Raw genomic sequence first — 18,347 nt, forward strand, 5'->3', positions numbered from 1 at the left:
TGGATGCCCTAGTCTGCTTGGCCTGCCATGACATATTACCATAGAATGAATGGTTTGAACAACATGAATGTGTTTCTTCAGAGTTCTAGAAAGTACATGTCTGAGAGCAGAGCGCCACCACAGTCAGATTCTGGGGAGAACTCTCTCCTTGCCTACCTAGACAACTTCCTCTTTTCTGTGTCCTTGTGCAGCTGAGGAGTTCTTTCTTTTCTATAGGATTAGGACTCTGTCCTCTTTATTTCATTATTGTTTAAATACCCACTAAAAACTTCATCTCCTGATGAAGTTTCCTTGAGGTTACAGCTCTGACCTATGAATTTTATGCAGACAGAAGTCATTCTATAGACATAGAGAAGACTGGTACAGTTGGCCACCTCTCCTGACTCCAACAGTGGAAAGCCAAGATAGTAAAGCAGCTGAAAGTCTGCTAGGCTTCCAAAGTGACTTGCATTTTCTCCATTTTGAGTCTCCTAATTCACAAAAGAAATTCAACACATACAAAGTTATAATAAGATGCTTTTTTTTTTAGCCTTTCAAACTACAGCGTCTGACTGAATGCAGTAAGGTCTATTTTAACTTGTGTATTAACAATGATTAGTGTTTAAGGGACTAGACAGATGGCTCAGCGGTTAAGAGCAATAACTTATTCCTGAATTCAATTCCCAGCAATTACATGGGGTTCACAACCATCTGTAATGGGATCTGACACCCTCTTCTGGTGTGTCTGAAGACAGTGACAGTGTACTTACATATACACAATAATTTTTTTAATGCTTAAATCTGGTGTTAGGATTTTGCAGAGCTGGATATTGGAATTGTTTAAGGGTCCTTAAATCAGTGTTACTTTTTGGTAAGTATTTAGTTAGACAATATCTGTAAAGACATTGAATTGAGAGAACTTTGACCAAGTTCTTAGAACTTATCTTTCAGCAATAGTTTTCCATGGGTGCAAAGTCATGTACAAAAGGAGATTTTTACTGCTACAGTGCTTTCTGTAATACCAAGAGGAGGAGGAGGAGGAGGAGGACGAGGACGAGGAGGAGGACAAGGAGGAGAAAAGGAAGGAAGGAAGGAAGGAAGGAAGGAAGGAAGGAAGGAAGGAAGGAAGGAAGGAAGGAAGGAAGTGCTCCTCCTCCATGGCTGAGTTCTAACAGGGAAACAAAATTCACTACTCTAGTTGGAGTTAAAAAGTCAACCTACTTAGGAGAGTGAGGGTGGGCCAGGGTGGTGTGTGGCCTACCCTCTTGTTCCTTGTCTTCAGTGACTTGGCTTGGAATCTCAAAATCACTCATTTGAGAAAGAGTTACACCATGGAACTTACTAAAGACTAAATATTCATCAGCACATAACTGTTTAAAGGCTCTGTTAAGGGAGTGGGGGTGGACTAAATAAAGTGTGAGGACTGGAAACAGAGAGGAGCCATTTCCTCCTCTAGGCAGAGGAAAACACAGTGGAGACATGACAAAGAGGGAGAGCGAGATTGTCTGACAGGTGAGATCTGTAACTTCCAGAAAGTTACAGCTCCCCTCCTTGGAGAGCAAGGGGCTGATCCAATCTCTTTGCCTCCACCCCAAATCTGCCCTGCTTCCCCTTGGCTGAACCCAGGGAGAATCTAAGGTTCAACTTTTCATCATGGAAGCACTGTTGGTGAGAGTAAAGAGACTCTGTGCCAGTTACATGAAGATAAGCATTATTCTTTATTTAAATATCTTTCAAGTGTTGGCGGAATCTCTCTCTCTCTCTCTCTCTCTCTCTCTCTCTCTCTCTGTGTGTGTGTGTGTGTGTGTGTGTGTGTGTGTGTGTGTGTGTGTGTGTGTGTGTGAAATTCCTAAAGTGATCATCTTTGGAAAACAGGGCTAATTGAAAATGGGGCTTTGATTTTCTGCTCCATGGAGTTCGAATGCTCTTGAGGTTATGAATGTTTGTTACCCTTATTACCATATTTAGACAAAACTGACATTACCTGCTATTTCTCTTCTGAGAAAACACATGATAGAGAGATGGGTCATGCCTTCCTACGTGTCACCTCGAGTGGCCAGTCTCCTTTTACAGCAACTCATCTGAAAACCCTTCAAACGTTTCTTCAGGGCATAGGCAAGTACGTCAGCTTGCTGAGTGAGAATCAGTGTGGACGTGAGGAAACAGCCATCTCTGAGGACTGTGCTATCTGCCTTGGGGACAATCTAAAAAGGAGCAGAGTTTCAGTGCAGAGGTGGATTTCTGCCTAGTGACGTGTCTAAAATAAGCCATCCTGGCTGACGGCAGCCCTTAGTGTGACTGCGTTGTCTATGACTTGTTTGCTGGTGACACTGGAGCCCCATCCATGCTAAGCTAGAGCTCTACCAGTGAGCAGTGTCCGGTCCTGAAGCTGGTTTTACATTTGCAAGCTGAGTGACCCAGTTTTGTTTTCAATGAGCAAAAGTGAGAAAATAGAAAGATAATTATTGCTATTTTAATAATCCATGTCTTGTTGGAGGCAATTTGTTTAGAAAATTCAACACTGTGAAAATGGATTCCCAAGACACAAAATAATCTTAATGGACAAAACAAAGTCTTAACTCCTAACTTTAGCTTTGCTTTTGTTTTGGTTTTTTTGTAGTTTTTTGAGTTTTTTTGTTTTGTTTTGTTTTTTTGAAACAGGGTTCCTCTGTGTAGCCCAGACTGTTCTGGAACTTGCTCTGTAGACCAGGCTTGCCTCAAACTCAGAGATTCACCTACTTCTGTCTCTTAAATGCTGGGATTAAAGGTGCGTGCCACCAGTACACATAAATTTCCCCGTGTGTGTATGTGTGTGTGTGTGTATATGTGTTGGTATAATAGTTAATTATTTCTCATAGAAAAGAAGACTCTTATACTGCTTATTAGATAGATGAACAGACCAACAGAAAGCCAGTGTTTTCACAGCCAACAATACTTTCGAATTCAAATATGTTTATATTTCTGGGATGACTGAATTATAACCAACATGGAAAAGAAAACATCAGTAAAACATTTTCTTGACCAAAATACACACTCCACCCTTCAGCCACTTCCTCATGCAGGCACGCAGGCAGAGAAGCGCTCACCCTCCCTCATCTGCCTCCCTAGTCACCATAGCTAATTAGAGAGAGGCACAGGCATATCAAAGAAAGACAGTGGTAATGGTCGCTATAAACAGACATGCAAACATTTTGTCATCCTAACCTATGGAAGCATCGTGGAAATTGATTCTTTTCTTCGGAAATATGTTTTGGGAACATTATATAATATAAGGCAGCTCCTAAGATATGAGTTATAGAGTAACTCAGGTCAGATGAGAAATAAAACATAGAAAGATGGAGAGAAGCAGGTGCTTTAAAATAATCCAATTTCAATAATTTCCAATATTTACATGTGATTCCCAATAGTTCCCACTACCCATGGGCAATTCAGTGACCTGAGGTAAGCTCACATTGCTCTGCCAGATCCCCCCCTTTCCAGCCCTCAGGTCTTTCTCCCCTCTGCCCATAACCCCCAGGACAGGATTGGTGTTCTCAATATCACAGCGAATATGTAGAGCACACAGTTTATCCTGTCATCTGTGGGTGGACATGGGTCGCTCCTACCTTCTGACTGTTTGATTCACGCTGCAATAATATACAGATCTCTCTTTGATAGCCTTCCAGGCTTTGAAGGCCTATGCCAAAAGGGGAGCACAATATCACACATTGATCTTTTCTTTTCTTTTTTTTCTTTTTCTTTTTCTTTTTCTTTTTCTGAGAAACAACCAGGCTCTTGTCCTGAGCAAGATCTCCATAATAATTTTTCTTTTTCTTGTTTACACACTCATTCATTCACTCCCTCATTCATTTAGTCAGTTTGCAGTAATTGGGATTGAATTCTTTTTTTCTTGTTTGCATGTTCATTCATTCATTCATTCAGTCAGTCAGTCAGTCAGTCATTAGTCAATTTACAGTACCAGGGATTGGACTCAGGGCTTCCCACATCTTAGCATGTGCTCAACCACTAAACTATATTCCCTGGACTTTTTTTCTGTTTTTCACTTTGAGTCAGAGTCTCAGTGAGTTGTCCAGGCTGGCCTTGAACTTGCTATCCCCTTCCTCAGCCTCTCAGATAGCTGCAATGACAGAAATACCCCACCAGGCCAGATATGATTTTGTTTTATTATGGAAGCCAAAGTAGTGAGCCCATGTTCACTTGACATTCCAAATGTTTGTCATGATCTTTCAGGTTAGCATCCCCTGATGATTCATCACATTAAGAGACTCTCACATGCTCATGTCGATTACCAAAAAAACTTTAGAGAAATGTCTAAGTCCTTTGCCTATTTTCCAGATAGTGTTGATTATTGTTATATTGGTACAATTATTGCTATATAGTCTGAACATCAATGCCCTGATGATATGCCCTTAACACAGAAGCTTAGTAACTATTCACCTTTTATTTATTTATTTATTTATTGATTGATTGATTGAACTTGGCAAGCAGGGCTCCTTCACCGACTTTCCAGCACTGTTTCTTCTTCTTCTTCTTCTTCTTCTTCTTCTTCTTCTTCTTCTTCTTCTTCTTCTTTTTTTAAGAAATCATTTTAAAAGCCTTCCTAAGCAATTCCAACATACCCAAACCTCTCCGAAAGATCCTGCTATACAACTCCTGGGCATATACCCAGAGGATTCCCCAGCATGTAATAAGGATATATGCTCCACTATATTCATAGCAGCCTTATTTATAATAGCCAGAAAGAAGCTGGAAAGAACCTAGGTATCCCTCAACAGAAGAATGGATATAAAAAATGTGGTATATATGCACAGTGGAGTACAATTCAGCCATTAGAAACAATGAATTCATGAAATTCTTAGGCAAATGGATGGAGCTGGAGAACATCATACTAAGTGTGGTAACCTAGTCTAATAAGTGGATATTAGCCTGGAAAACTGGAATACCCAAAACATAATCCACACATCAAATGAGGTACAAGAAGAACAGAGGAGTAGCCCCTGGTTCTGGAAAGACTCAGTGTAGCAATACAAGGCAAAACCAGAACAGGGAAGTGGGAAGGGGTGGGTGGGAAAACAGGGGGAGGGAAGGGGGCTGATGGGACTTTCGAGGAGTGGGGGGCCAGAAGGGGGGAAATCATTTGAAATGTAAATAAAAAATATATCGAATAAAAGAAATAAAGAATAACTTAGAGCTAAAAAAAAAAAAAGATGAGAAGCAGCACAGTTGATGTCTTTGGGGTAGGAGCAAGGAACTTCTTTTGCAAAAGAAAAAAGTCTTTTTGATCTTGAATGCAGCACATTCGAAAACCAACGAGGTTCCTCAGGTTCCATCAGCAATGGGAGGAGTGCATCGGCGTCTTTCCCCGGGTCTGGACTCATTACTTGCTGAACTGGAAAAGACAGACCTCATGCTCTGAGGGGGGTTCCGCTGCCAGTTGATTCTGCTGATCATTGTTCTCCGTGCACAGGCTGTTGAGTCACAGGTGACCCAGTTGCTGGGTAAGAGGTCCCATCATGGAGGCGGGCTGGAGAGAAAGGGGGTGTTCCATCCTTGGTGTCAGAACCGAGCCCTGATAGAAAGGCACGGGAGACGAAAGATATGGGCTAGCTTGCGAACTGGGCAAGTATCCTGCTGTGGGCGATGCTGTAAGGAGCTACGTAGAACCTGTAGAAAAGGCTTTGTTCAGTGAGAAATCTCAGGAGACCAGAGCTAGTTCCACTAACTGCTAATTTTGGAGGGGTGGAGGTGGGGGCATATTTTGAGACAGGGTTTCTCTATATAGCCCTGGCTATCCTGGAACTCACTCTCCTATTCACCTTTTAAATATTCTATTCTAAGCATTTTTCTTCTTGGATAACTATTATTATAATGTTAAATAAGTACTCTCAATAAAAATCACAACTTAGAGATTTCTATATAAAAGCAAGTTGATAAGATTTACCAACATCATTTAGGCAAGAAAATAAACAGGGGCCCTTCTCTTCCAAACAAGGCTGTGGTGTTTACATAGTGGCTGGATAGCAGTGTGGTAAACCCTTGGGAAGCCTGGGGAATTATTTTGGACCAGATTAAATGCCCCTGCAAGACATTCTTCCAGAAGAAAAAAACCCACCCGAGATAAGGGTCATTTCTGTGAGCGATAGGGAAGTCTGTCTAAGAGCAGGCCTTGCCAAGGGATAATTCACTCTCTAAATATTTTTCACATAGAACAGTGACTCATGGATCTGGGAGTGAGGAAAAGGAAAAAATCTGGAGAAGCTTAACAGACTTACCTTTTTCATATTCTGAGCTGAACTGGTAAACCTGACATGTTTGCCTATCAGGGTGTTTGATTCTATGAAAGATACTTTTGTTTTATGGTGCAGGGTCAGGGAATGGGGATGGATACCTTATTTCTAATGAATATGAAACCCACTGTATCTAACATCATATATATTACATTAAAGGAAGAAACAAAATACATATTGATAATTTCAGTCCTTTTTCTTTTTGCATTTTTGACACAAATTCTCACTATATAGCCTAGGCTGCCCTAGAATTCATTGTATAGAACAGTCTGGTTTTGAGCTTGTGGTCATCCTCCTGCTTCTGCTTCCTGAAGACTCTTAAGTCCAGCTGTAATGATTTTTTTTTCAACACTTGAATTCTATGTTGCTCTCTTTTCAAATGATGACAGTAAGAGGGTTACCTTAAACTGTTGCTTCATTTCTCTTGAGCTGTGGTCCACAATACTGGTGTTTCCCATTAGTTGGCTACAGTCCTTATGTTGTATCCAGATAGACATCAAGAATAAGAGAGTTTCTCCTCATCTAATGTTGGTAGACCCTGGCCCGTGAATGCTGAAGGCTTAGGAACTGGACCGACAGGCTTGGGAGTTTGCGTCTAAGCTGGAGAAGTAGGGATCAAGATTTAGATGCCCGATGTCTATAGCTATAGACATTTAGGTTGGAAGCTTTGTGTTCTGGGCTTTGACCACCAGTAGCCACAGCACCTGGCAGCTATTATAATCCTTGGCTTCCAACAGCAATGCACAGCAGGAAATATGAGATGGTGCCTGCTAATATTACAGCTCCTGAATGGGCCGCACCTGAAGGGACCCTCAGCTCCTATAGGGACTAGGGCCACAGCTCTCAAGCCTAGAGTTTTGGAGTCATTTGAGCCACCATCATATGATAACATATAAAGAGCCAAAATGTAAAACAAACATCACAGTGACACCCCAATCCCTTTGTAAGACTCCCCACTCCCCATTGCTTCCCAGCCCCCCCCAAAATAGTGTACATATAAAACTTTGATCATCAGTTTCAAAAAATTGAAACTGTATCTGTTATCAGAACACCACCCCTTCAAAAAAATAATTAGCGAACCTTTTGTATGTATCAAGTGTTTTATAGTGTGGGTCTGTGGCTTGAAGTTTTAGGTAAGACATCCAAGATCATATAAGGGGCCGAGCTTGAGTGCCTATTTTATGCCAGACACTGATTACATAGATGAATTTGCTCCCTAAGAAAACTGACAGGTAATTAGTTTTATTTCCAATCTACAAATGAGGGGACTGAAGTTCAGAGAGTTTGAAGAGCTCCTCAAGGTTATGGTCTGTTGTAAATCATAGTCAGACTTGGAGATTTCAAAGCTGAGCCTTCTCTACTGTTCTATGGTGTTAATTTGATAGGGTTGAACAGACCGGACAACAAACAAAATTATTCTCTTTCTGTTTTGGAGACTTAAACCTTAAGGTTGAGGTGAACAGTGGGAGCTTAGTTTCACCTAAAGTCTCTCATATTGTTATGCAGGTAACTCCTCACAACCCTTACATGGCCTTTCCTCTGCACCCACACCTTTGTCAAATTGGGTTAATGCCCACCAATAAATCTTAATTTAACCATAATTATATCTTTAAAGATCCTATCTCAATTATATCATATTTTGAAGTGTTAGGCATTAAGGCTTCAACACACAAAGTTGATGAGGAGAGAGTCATGTCATACTAACCTAGAAAAGTCACAATGCAGATCTCTTATAGATTATCTTTTAGTTCAGGCTACTACCTGTCCCAAGGCCTATAAATTTCCTAATCTATGTGTGAGTAGGATTCTGACATGCTTCCCTCATTGTAGAAAGAGTAAGGAAATGGATGAAACTACAGGCAGGACGGTATCAAAGTTGGTGTGACTGGGCATAAAAGATAATGGTCATGTGTAACTTTAATGTTTTCAAAGTCTACTTTTAATGATAGTTCTTTATCCTCCCTTTTAGTCCACTACCCACCAGAGGTAGTAGGAAAGAAAGGATATGAGGGAAGTGGACCTATTTAGAAAGGTCCTTTGGAGCAATTCCCATCTGTACTGTCTGGAAATTGGTAGTTCAGTTCTCAGGTCAACAGCAGCAGCTTGATCCACCCACAAACATTTCTATCAGCAGTCCAGTTGGGTAGAGTCAGGATAACAAACAGAAATCAGCAACAGAGGCACTGCCTAGCAGAGACAGCCAAGCCTTAGCCTCTGCAGGAGTCAGTAGAAGGGAGCAGGAGGAACGCCAGAAGTTCTGAGCTGTGCCTCTCCCAGAAATGAAGATCATCAAAGACATGAGACCAACAACCATTTACAACAAGCTTAGCTGAGTCTCTATCACTGTTCAATACTTGCTCCAAAACATCACGTGTCCTCCATTGGTCTTGCCTCAGCATGTGTCTTGTCTCAGCATGTGAATTTTTCTCAGCTGACATCATTCTGCCAATCAGCCAAAGTCTGAGGAAGCAGCAAGAAACTGCAGCACATCACCAGAGGTTTTTTCTTGTTTCTCTCTATGGAGTCCCAACAAATGCAGCTCAACTATGAAGTGTAAGGTGGACCAATACATGCGTGTCATTAGTGAAAAACCCTTCATCATGTGACCTTTCACGTGCTTCCTTTTACCTGTGTCTGCTTCAGCTAAATTTCCTTCACTAGTCTTTCCCCTGCGTCCACTTCAACGAAACACCCCTTCCCATGTTTGCTGCAGCAAAACATGGCTGACTTTCCAAAGAACCTTTAAGTTTCCACTTCAATCATGTCCATCTCTCCTATGGTTTCTTAGTCTCAGTTATCGGAAAGAACTATGGGAATTTAAGGGCTGATTGATCCTTGTTCTGTGCTCTGAAGAGTTGAGTCTGTGTCCTGGAACCCTAGGTGAGGTAATGCATTAGGGAGGTTCGCGCCCTCAAGACCTACCACCTCCTCCTACCACCACATCCTGTGGGGGGAAATGTGGCTGAGTCAGACTGAGTTGGGAATCAGCCCAGAACTTCTGGAATATGAAGTTCAACATGAAAAATTAAAATAATCTTCTACAGTCATTTTTCACTCTGAATCTATGTTGATTCTAAATGGATGATTCATTCATAATAAAGCCATATCCTCTGACCTCATGGCATTGAGCTACTAAAGGGGAAAAGTATTATACATACACTTTTAGCATATTCTCTTTTTATGCGTTTTTGGCAGATGTAGCAAGAATATCTGAAATACAATTCTCTCTCCACACATACACATTATGTAAAGACACAGTGATTCACACACATATAAGCCACTGCCCATATATACTATGAAACATGATTTAAAAACAATTGATGGTTAAGATTTTCAGATGATATAGGCTCACAATTATTTAGGGCACTAGTTTTGAAATACAAACTGTCAGGAGACATTATTTCATTCTTTTGTCCTTTGCTCATTGTAAACTTGAACTAATATGTAAATTATGAAGTTTTCTAAAAATCAAGTGGAATGCCAACAAAATTATGTAGCTAATGAAAAGGCCAATGTGTTTTTTTTAAAAGCAACTGTTTGCTTTTAAGTTGCCTTGCTAAATTGGCCTATTGTTAGAATGTTTGTTAATATAATACAAATCAGTTTGAAAGGATTTGGGAAAGATTTCAAGGGAAAAGCTTGATTTGCTGCAATGTATCTAGATGAACCAAATAGTTGATGTCATTGTCCATTTCTCATTGAAGAAAGAACCCTGTGGTTGAGTACATGATCTCATGCCAGCAAATCATTGTTTCCAGTCTTGGACTAATCAAGTCTCCAGTGTAGATATTGCACCCACTTTGTTTCTCCTGTGGAGCTAGGGTCACAAAGGAAGAACTTGTCCTTCAGTCTTATAGTTTATAGTTTCTGGTTGTCATAGTTTGTCCTTGAACCTCAGGATTTCTTAGTACATTTGCTTCAGATTCCTGTTTTAGGTAACATGATTGAAGTCTGTAGTTAAATGCCTCTTAGCATCCTGCCTGGAGGTAATCTTGAAGCAAGAAGCCCAGTCACAGGCATGAAAACAGGTAGGTAAGTGTGACAACTGCTCAGGTAACTTGCTGGTTATGATGTGTTAGGTGATTTTTTTTTTCTGGGGAGACAAAGAAACATCTATTCATCCCAGACACTGAGGGAACCAATAGATCAAAGAGAGACCTCTGTCTGAAACCAGCTTGAGAACCAATGAATTTAATGAGATCACTTACAGAACCATGAACAGTTCAGAGGTAGCTACACCATTGTGAAGCCCCCACACCAGCAAGGTCAAACTCAAGGGAAGCTGTACCACAAACCAAAATCCCACTCCTCAGTGAACTGTTTACCTCTTGTACAATCTCTGGGTGTGTCTCATGAAGATCTCATGATCTTCTGAGCCAGTGAGACTCCACCTCCCTCCATGATAGAAAGAAAATCAACTTGATCACAAAGGTCTACTCTGGGTCATCAGAGGTGCTTTGTGTCAAGACAGAGGCGTCTGTCTAAGCCAGAGGAAAGAGTGACACTGCATTAGTTTATGTAAACAGCAAAGTTCAACATTAATATTGACTGTGAATGATGGAGGAATGAGAGGAAGAGGCTGACCAGTTCATTTGGTCTCAGCACTCCTGTATCTGCCACATTTGGATTGCTAGCAATAGAACGCAAAAGAAACACTTTTCTTAAGGTGTTGTCTCTACAAAGCATACTGTTGTTTTGTCCCATCCCTCCTGTGATGATGAATTTCCTGGTTCTTCCTCCTTTCCTGAACTTGTAAATGTTATTTTGACTTTCTGCTTCACCTCCCCTTTATGTTTTTATCCTAAAAAGATCTTTTCTGTTCACACGAGTTTAGATGTCTTTCTACTCTAACAATTCCTAATCTTCCATCTCCCGTTCTGAGCCTCATACTTGAATACCTAGACAGACACTTACTGTTGTCTGGATGCTTTCTCTGACCCTCAAATTCACACCCATTAGCCCAGTCTTCAACTCTTAATTTCTATTTTAGGAAGCACCATGTTTGTTGTTTCTTTTTCTTTTTTTAATCCAAGTCCTAAGCCAGAAACCTGGGAATCATCCAGGGGAACTCAGACACTTCCTCCAGAATATGTCTTTGTTCCCAATTTTCCACCTAGATTACTAAAATGCTCACCAGATCTGTATCCATATTTTTCAATTAAAAAAATCACCATAAGTCTTTTTGTTTATCTCTCAAGTATGTCTCTGATCATTGTTACCTGAGCTCTAGTTGGTCCCCACAGACAAGGCTCCCAGGAGGTCCACTTCTTCCCTTTCCTATCTAGAGCTTGCATAAGCCCCAAATGGAAACCAGAAAGTGTCTCTAGACCAGTTGGCAGTACCCACCCCAGGACTGCATGGATCCATCTGTCCTTACCCCCAAGACTTAATTAATCTCTTTAAAGAATGAAATCTTTGGTCTTCTCATCTGTTCATATAGTATTAGTTAGGGATTTTTTTTGTATGATATGAGATAGTAGTCTCTCTCTCTCTGCCCCCCGCCCCCGTGTGTGTCTGTGTGTGTGTGTGTGTGTGTGTGTGTGTGTGCGTGTGTGCATGTGTGTGTGCGTGTGTGTATGTGTGTGTAGTGTGTGTAATACTGAGAGTTTGAGAGTTGAACAGAGAGCCTTGCATTTTGCACAGGCCAGTTTATGATCCCATCACATTACACCTCCAGATCTTAAATCTTTTTGGTGTTTACGCTTGTCTTAATCAGTGTTCTATTGCTGTGAAAAGACACACACCATGACCAAGGCAAGTCTTCGAAAGTGAAACATTTAATTGGGGCTTGCTTAATTTCAGAGGTTTAGTCTGTAATAAGCATGACAGGAGGCATGATAGTATACAGACAGACATGGTACTGGAAAAGTTGAGAGTTCTACATCCAGATCTCCAAAAAGGGAGAGAGAGCCACTGGGCCTGGTTTGGGCTTCAGAAACTCAAAGTCCACTCCCCAGTGACACATTCCTCCAACAGAGTACCTCCTAATCCTTTCTAATAGCACCGCTCCCTAATGACCACACATTTAAATACATGAGCCTGTGAGAGACATTCCTATTCAAGCCACCACAGTGCTGTGCATATGTATAAACTGAAACTGGTTTTTAGTTTGCTTTTTTGTGTTATGCAAGGAGATATGGGTTTTGGTGTGTGATGTGAGATAGGTCTGTCCTTTGTGTATACAGAAATGGTTATCTGCCTGTTATGACCAGGGGCTTCTATTCTTTGAGAATTTACACATATAAAGAGTGTCTCTTTAAGCTCTGGAGAGATGGATCACCAGTTAAGAACACCTGTTGTTCTTGCACAGGGCCCTGGTTTGGATTCCAGCATTTGCACGGTGGCCCATTCATAATTTCAGCATCATGCCTCTTCTGACTCAAAAAGACACAAGGCATGTGTACGGTATACACATGTGCACACAGTCAAAACAGTCAAACTCATAAAATAAAATAAACATGTATTTTTAAAATTTTAATTCACCACAATCTAATCTCCACATAATTACCCGAGTGACCATCTTTTCCTGTTATGTATCACTCTGACAACATTTCTGAAACTGGGTAGCTTATAAAGAATATATTTCCTCACACTTCTAAAGGCTGAGAAGTCCAAAGACTAGGCTCCAGGAGCTGGTGAGGACTTCCTTGGAATTCATTAGACTGGCTTACAGGCTGTGCTCTGGGTAGTCCAAAAATGAATGGCTCAAGATAGTAAGGTTGAAAACCCAGTTCAGTCTATGAGGCTGGATGTTTCAGCAATCTCGATCTGGTACTAGGAGTCCTGGAGAATTCTGGGAGAGCTGCTGATCTTTATTCTAATTTGGAGTCCTGAAGAAGTTGGACTCCAATACCTGTAAAGGAATGCCTCAGCACAGGATAGATGACCTTACAAGTAATAATGAAGTCAAGTGGACAAAAAGCAAAGTTTTCTTCTTTTGTATCCTTTGATATGGGCTGCTACCAGAAGGTGTGGCCCAGATTCAGGATCCATCTTCCTGCCTCTCTCACAGGAGTGCTAAGAGGATTGGGTTTTAGCCAATTCGATATGTGGTCAACTTTGACAACTGCACTTACACATCACATTTGCCACCATATTAGCATAAATTACAAATTTGTCTATATCATACAAAAAAGTCACTCAGAGTCTGGCCCTGGTCTGCCATTCCCCCCACCTCCCGCCCCACCCCCACCTCCTCTTCCATCAATTCCTATCAGAGTATCTCCTCTCTTCCCAACCCCCAACTAACTCCAGTCACATGGGCCTCTGTCCTTATTGGCTGTCTGAAGGAGCCTTCCCTTGTCTGCTCATATGGCTGAGTCTCTATAGGTTATCAGCTTCACAGAATCATTTATTTGTTTACTGTTTGTTTTCCAATGAAATGCAACGCTCAGGCTGCCAATACTCTGTAATGGTATGAGGTAAACATCCAACAAGGACTCCTTAAAGAAAAGAATGAATACCAAAACTATACATTAGATTATATGTAGAAAAACAGTAAAAAATAAAATAAAATAAAAGAAAAGAAAAGAAAAGAAAAGAAAAGAAAAGAAAAACAGTGAGTGCTAAAGATGATAATTGACGCCAACGTAATAATCTGGGCCCATCATTTAGCCAAACTATGATTATATTTTATTTTCAACATGCCAAATAAACTTTGCTTTAAATTTTATTTAATCAAAACAGACTTCTGCATGTATACATGGCATAAATGTCTATAGTACTCATGATTGTATAGTCTAACTCTCAAAGTTACTTAATCATTATTGAAGGCTCTCAATTTTGAGAGAGGGGAGGTTATTTGGGAAAGTTTTAGACAGTTTTGGCAAATTTGTGCATTTACAATGTTAGCAAAAAGCTTATGCCTCTATTGACCTGGTATCTGTACAGATTAGATGTCTAAGCAGAATATTCTTTTAGTATGTAAATTTTATGGCTGGTTAGCCTAGGCATGGTTATGAAAGCATTCGTTTCATTCTGAATAACAATTCTTGCTCATGCTGCTACCTTCTAAGACTTGACTTTCCATAAACTTTAAGTTTTGTCCAGTTGTTCCAGGAGGAACAACCAAGCTCACTTGCATCCTCTGTCTACTGAGTGACCTCAGCATGGGACAAAGACTGTTGATGAAGTTGAGTTGGCTGGTGCTAAGACAGCAGCTGCAGGCAGTTAACTGAGAAAGAGTCCTCTCATCCTTTTAACTCTTGTCCCGATGAACCTATAAACAGTCCAGTTCACTGGCATCTTAAACATTCTCTCTTAGTTCCATTAATCTAGTTTCCAGTATGACATTTGCTTAGATTTAATTGAGTAGCATATTTTGACTTTCCTTTTCAAAATTAATTCTTATTTATTCTTTGACAACTTTATATGTATATGCAATGTATCTAGATCACATCCACTCCCCATGTGTATAAAATGTATCTCCATCAAATCCATTCCCCATGTGTATACAATGTATCTCCATCAAATCCATTCCCCATGTGTATACAATGTATCTCCATCAAATCCATTCCCCATGTGTATACAATGTATCTCCATCAAATCCATTCCCCATGTGTATACAATGTATCTCCATCACATCCACTCCCCATGTGTATACAATGTATCTCCATCAAATCCATTCCCCATGTGTATACAATGTATCTCCATCACATCCATTCCCCATGTGTATACAATGTATCTCCATCACATCCATTCTTCATGTGTATACAATGTATCTCCATCACATCCATTCCCCATGTGTATACAATGTATCTCGATCACATCCACTTCCTATTTCCTCCTCCAGTTCCCTCCAGGACACCCCATCATGTCTCCCAACTTTTCTCTATAAAGAGGGTTTTTTTTTTTTAATTTGATGAGTATACAGACTGATAAATGATAGGTAATTGTGAAAAATAATGCTTCTTACTTGTCGCTTTCTGAGAAAAATACTTTTTAAGAAACTGGCCAAGAAATAGCTACTAATGTAAGATTTCAGACACAGAAGAGGCTTCATCTTATGCATATCGATCATGACAATAATAAAATAGACCCTACAGTTCCAAAGTGGGAGAACATCCCATTATACCTTCTAAAGTTGTAAATCAGCAGGCCTAGCTACCCATGCTATTAACCTTTTCTACGGGAAATGATTCCTACATGGCTCTCTAGTTAATGTAATGTCTGTGGGGTATGCACATGATAGAATCCTGCAGAGTAAAATTGGTTAAATCCAGTTGAATTGACTCAAATTTAAGTGACCCAAATAAACTCAAACTATTGTCAAGACTTTTTAACAGCTATCAGGATAACTGAAACCTTAACCTTTATGCTATCTTGACTTTGCTATCTTGAATTTTTTTTTGTTTTGGTTTGGTTTTTTGGTTTTTTGGTTTTGGTTTTGGTTTTTTTGAGACAGGGTTTCTCTCTATAGCCCTGGCCGTCCTGGAACTCACTCTGTAGACCAGGCTGACCTCAAACTCAGAAATCTGCCTGCCTCTGCCTCCCAGAGTCCCGGGATTACAGGCGTGTGCCACCACCACCCAGCTTTGACTCTTAAGTGGAAATACTTCATGATCAAAGGTCTGTCTAAAAATATATCCAAATGCCAGGCATGATAGTATCTGCCTTTATCCCTCTACACTAAGGAGACAGAGGCAGGAGGGTATCTGTGAGTCTGAGTCCAGCCTGCTCTTAATAGCAACTTCCAGACCAGTTGGAGATGTATAGAAGACCTTGTCTAAATATACTTATGTATTTATAGAAATATCTATATATGTATATCTATATATTATATTTAGCTATCTCCCAAGGAAAAAAATCAATCATTATTGGCAAGGGGAACCCATATCAGCACAATTCCAAAAGCCCCGCATAAAGGGGCACAACAGCAAATGTGCATATTTACTTTTTGTTGCCTTTGTGGTGAAGAATGATCTGACAGCATAATTTTTCTCATAAATAGCAGAATGCTGTTAAGTGGGTTGTGACACCCTTTAATCCATCCACATTTACTGTATAGGGACCAAGGCCAGGAAATGAAAACAGATCAAGCAGTCCCATCTACCTAGCTTGGATTTGAAACTCCTTTTCCCTCCATCCCACCAACACCACCAACAACAGTATTTTCTCAACTACAGTGTATTTTCTCTTTGCAAGTTTTCTTACTGAAGGAAGATGTTTGAAGAGAAACTTGGACTAAAGAGAGTAAAGCGAATTGCCAGATGGATTAGTGAGAAACATTTTCCATGTCTTCGGGGCTTTCTCCATAGGGGTTCTGTGAACCCCAGAAAAGCAATGTTCCCATTTTGTGTGATAAATAACCCCCTCCCCCACTGCTGTGCATCTGTCTGGGCATTAGCCGGGTACCATCCTTGGGAGAGCTGGGAAAGTAGTCATTGAAGTCATTTCCTGTGTTCTGTGGTTCTGATCAGGGCTGCCAATTGAGAAAGATCAAATGCCTAACACAGAAAACAGACTAGCAGTAGGTAGGCAGGAAGTGGGAAATGGTAAGAAAACAACATGGTGTGGGGGCGAAGGGGAGAAGATGAGCCTGGGATTGGGCCACGTTAAAGTTAAGCCAATGAGGAAATGGTGTAACTATTACAAGCCTGATTCTCTTTTCCTGTAAAACAGAAACAATATGCCATATGTCTCAATACTTATGGAGCTCAAACAAGATAATATATAAACCATATATATTTCATATATGGAAATAGGATCTCATATAGCCAAGGCTGGCTTTGAACTCACTATGTAGCCTACCTTGGCCATCTGGTCTTCCCATCTCCATGCCTCCATCTCTCTAGCACTGGCTACCATACGGGGGTTTTGTGGTGTTAGGGATCAAACTCAGGTCTTTCTTCATGTTAGACAAGTTATCACCTGCGTTATATCTCTACCTATGTTCCTTACATAATTTAGGAGAGATTTACATTTTAGAGAATGAACATGTCGCCTTGGGAGCTGGATAGAGTAGGCGTCTTTCTTTTTTTTTTTAAGATTTAAAATTATTTTTATTATTATATGTAAGTACACTGTAGCTGTCTTTGTCTTCAGACACACCAGAAGAGGGCATCAGATCTTATTACAGATGGTTGTGAGCTACCATGTGGTTGCTGGGATTTGAACTCGGGACCTTCGGAAGAGCAGTCAGTGTGCTTATCCACTGAGTCATCTCACCAACCCTAGAGTAGATTTCTTAAGAAAGGGACTAGAGCACTGTAGAAGCTCCTTGAACTATTAGCTTCTTCCACTAAGCCCATTACCTTTTACCCACTTATAATATAAAAAGATGGTTTCCAAGGTATTGTGTCACTATTAGTGACAACTGCTTTTAGAAGTTCCTCCCCCTCCTCCTCTTTTCAAGTGCTGCTTTAGAATGCATAGCTCAGTTTAAAGTCAAAAAAGAACAGGAAGAAAATCCTAGGTCAATACTTAGTGACTGGGCAGTTCATCTTAAATGAAAAACTTGGGAATTTATTTTTCCACTTCTACAAGTTTGTGAAATTCCTTATTACTTCTTTCTACAGGTGAAAATTGTAATCAGTTATTCACTAAATCAAACACTATGATCCAAATACTGTTGGACTCGCCATTTGGAATACATAAGCACATTTACAAAAGTCCAGCTTTGTAGAGGCCAGACCATTGCTATTTGTGTCAAGTTCAAACACTGTGATGTTCCAGTCGTAGCTGGAAGACATATTTGATTTGTTTAGTCCTATTCGGGTTCACCAAAGTTGTTTTTCAACAATTCTGTTAGAGTTATGTGGTTGTTTTTCTTTTTGATATGAACTGAATATTATTTTTCAGTTACAGAATTTGTATGTTGAAGATCATATTCTCATTGTGGCTATATTTGATAATAGGACATCAAAGAAAATAACTAAAGTCAAAGGCACTCATATAGGAGGGGGTCTGATAGGATTCTCACCCTCATAAGATGGGAAGTCAGTGAGCTAAGTCTCCCTGTTTGCATGCACCAGAGCTAGGGCCAGGTGAAGGGTAGCTAGCTGTCTACAAGGCAGCAAAAGAGCCACTAACAGCCTCTGTCAGTCCTTGGTCTTGGACTTCTAGACACTGGAACTGTGGGGA

This window comes from Apodemus sylvaticus, chromosome 9 (genome assembly GCF_947179515.1).
Source record: "Apodemus sylvaticus chromosome 9, mApoSyl1.1, whole genome shotgun sequence".
NCBI classification, from domain to species: Eukaryota; Metazoa; Chordata; class Mammalia; order Rodentia; family Muridae; genus Apodemus; species Apodemus sylvaticus.